Source organism: Triticum urartu, chromosome 7A (assembly GCF_056163025.1).
Source record: "Triticum urartu cultivar PI428250 chromosome 7A, HENAU_Tu73, whole genome shotgun sequence".
NCBI classification, from domain to species: Eukaryota; Viridiplantae; Streptophyta; class Magnoliopsida; order Poales; family Poaceae; genus Triticum; species Triticum urartu.
The window spans coordinates 662,607,324-662,610,539 of NC_141879.1; the positions used below are offsets into that span (position 1 = coordinate 662,607,324).

The following is a 3,216-nucleotide window of genomic DNA, read 5'->3' on the forward strand; positions in this document are numbered from 1 at the left end:
GTGGAGTGCACTTCATGTCGAGTGTTGGTGAACCGCAAGACTATGAAAAGTGAACCTCGAGACTACCGTAAACGGGCCGTACTGCATCAGACAGAAAACCACACATATTTAGACTAAAAATCACACTTCATTGGACAGACAAGTGCACCGCATGATTTTTTTTTTGTGGGACGTATTTTTTACCAAACGAGATGGAGTGCACTTCTTTAGACTAAAACCCGCACTTCATCGGACGGGAAAGTGCACTGCATGATTTATTTTTTGTGGGACGTAAATTTTATCAAACGAGGTGGAGTGCACTTCTTTAGACTAAAACCCGCACTTCATCCGACGGGAAAGTGCAATGCATGATTTCTTTTTTGTGCGACGTAAATTTTTCCAAACGAGATGGAGTGCACTTCATGTGAGTGTTGGTGAACCTCAATACTATGAAAAGTGAACCACATTATATTTCTTTTATCACCTCCATAATGCTTTTTATGAACGAGTATGCACTGTAGGGATGAGGTGAGTGTATTGAATCAATTTCTCTTTTCCAATTTTCTTTCTACTGCACACAACAACAGAGTGAGCTGCATTACGAAAAACCAACTTCTTCCAATTTGCTTTTGCACCTGGCAACATAGTGAACCGCTGGGAGAGAGATCACTGCGCCAATGAAACAAGTGAGCTGCACTAAAAAAGGTTTTTGTTGTTTCCTTCAATGCATGTTTTTGAGAGAGCTGCCATCTATACATCTCTGGGCTACGAGACGAGGCGAACGAACTGCAGTGATCCTCTTTTTAATCAACAGTACACATATTACAATGACGAAGGACTTAAAAAATAAATCCACATTTTTGTCCATGAAATGCAAGCCGGCCCCGGCGCACTGCATGTCCAGCCCTCACAGCATTGCACCTGTGTGGCCATGGGATCGCAGCAAAAACCTGAAAAAGGGAAAAATGTCAACCGTGAGCAAAATACACAAAAAAACACCGTCGTCCTGCCCCCTATCTCCGTGGACTGCACGCACATGGGTGCCGCACTGCATGCCAACGCCACGTGAACCACCTCAAAACACAAACAAAATTCAAATAGTGGGCTGCACGGCCATGCGCCGCTGAACCGCATCGCGCGGCCAGGCGCACTTCAAGTCTGCAGATGCTCAGACTGCAAGGGGAGGAGGGACAGCTCGCTCCTGGCGATCTGGAGCGCGATTGTGAATCTGTGGCTGGTCATTATTTTGTGACCAAAACTGCATTGAATTGATCTGCCAGGACCTCCACTTCAACGAATAGCAGATAAAACACAACGCTAAACCTGAAAAAAAAAATGCTTATGGACTGCGTCGAGAGGACTCTGCACTGCGTCAACAACACACAAAATTTGACCATGGATGATAGCCTGTTGAGGGAGTGCACAGGGGTGCTGGAGTCACGCTGGACGTCGACGTGTTTCTAGAGGCAACCCAGGATCTGTGGTAGCTTGCACACGCGGCAGGATCCACCGGAGAAGGTTTGCTGGAGAAGGGGGGTGAGATAGGGACGACAGTGGGCGGCGCGCTCGGATGGTGGTGGCTCGGCGTGGCGTCGATCTCGCCAGATTTGGGAGGGGCGTCACCGGGCAGGGGCTGTGGCCGCACCCGGGGCGAGGCGAGGCCAGAGCCATGGAGTCCGGCGTCGCGGGGTGGGACCGTTGTGCGATTGGAGGAGTGGCGCGCCGTGGCAGTTGCCTCTCCCGACGGTTTCTCACCTGGGGGAAATGGGGGCGCTGTGGCCGGCAACTGAGGGGCTGGTCTAGTGCTCGCGAGGACACTGGGGGACGAGCAGGAGAGCATGTCGCCAGCGCCCAATCGTGAGATCCGGTGAGCCCGTGAACGGAGCTCGCGACCCCGATGCAGGAGAGAACGGAGCTCGCCACCGTCTAGTTGTTGAAGTAGCAGGGTCGGGCCAGACCAGCTCGTGGTGGGGTCGCGCCGGGAAAGCTCGTGGAAGGGCACGCCGGCGTGGTTGCCCAGATCCGTCGACGCGGGGTCGGGAGGGGCAGCACAATGGGCGCAAGACGACCAGGGCGACGTTGGAGGTTGGCGGTCGGGGCGGGAGGGAGAAGGTGGGGGGAGGAGAGGGTCGGCCATGGAGGGAAGGGAAGCGGGCCCGCACGGCCGCCGTGCTGCTGGTGGTGGTGGAACGCGGTGGCCGCGACCCAGAGCAGCGGCGCGCAGAGGAAGGCAGGGGCGATGGGGGAGCTGCGGATCGGGAGTCGCCGGGGAGAGGACGCGGCGGCGCAGGGGATGTGGCGGTTTGGGGCGCCGGCGCGAGGGAGGTTGCGGGAGGGAGAGAGAGGGGATTGGGGGAGTGTGTATGAGAAGATAAGGCTAGGTTTTCTCTTTGCGTGAGCAGTTCGTTTTTCGGGTTAGTCTGTAGCTACGGTCAGGTCGGCAGTGTTATCAGAATAAGCATTTTTGTTACTCTTAAGGGTGTTATTAGAATACACCTAGTATGGGACACCTAATGAGACTCTTAAGCAATATATATAGGACGCCAGTATGAGACACCTAAGTGCCTGGGCACCTTGTCTAAAAACCGTTGGATGACACTAAGATGTGTGCACGTGTAATTAGTATTCGCATTAATTGATAAATTAATTAGTTTTGTATTAGGAAAGAATTTTTGCTAATTATTGCTTAATATGGACACTTAATACCCATCAAATTAAGCCCATGCATGTCTCATACGTCACGTAGCCGGGTATTCTTTTGCATATAATGGATATCATTTTTTTTATTTGCTCACCTTTATTTTTCACCGAGTATCTAATACCTTGAATAAATCACTAGGTATATTTAGACATAACCCAAAATACCTTAAGTATGTTTTTGTACTCGAAATATGTTGGGTATATATTAGATAGACGTACATCATGTAGCCATATTTATTTTAGGTATATACGTCGACTGATTATGTACAATATTTTTTATGATTTTTTTCATACACCCGGGTATGCAAGTGTGCAGATACCTTGGGTATTTCCACTTGAAGTATATTATTGGATGTATAATATTTTCCTACACTTATTCACATAGTCGGGTATATACGTCGACCGGGTATATATAATATTTTTATACCCTTTTTCATATAGCCGGTTATATACGTCAACCGGGTATTACAATATTTTTGTCCGTAGGTATTATATAACCGTATTGGATAGTTAGGAAACAAAAATAAAATGCAATTA

General features: G+C 49.2%; 1 long non-coding RNA gene across 1 annotated transcript; it reads right to left on the reverse strand.

Annotated features, from left to right (window-relative positions):
• Positions 1 to 503: 503 nt before the first annotated feature.
• On the reverse strand, positions 504 to 2,386 carry LOC125528209 (uncharacterized). Its single transcript, XR_015611994.1, has 2 exons — positions 1,374 to 2,386; positions 504 to 1,302 (listed from the first exon to the last, which is right to left on the reverse strand). It is a non-coding gene; the product is annotated as an uncharacterized LOC125528209 (long non-coding RNA).
• Positions 2,387 to 3,216: the final 830 nt, after the last annotated feature.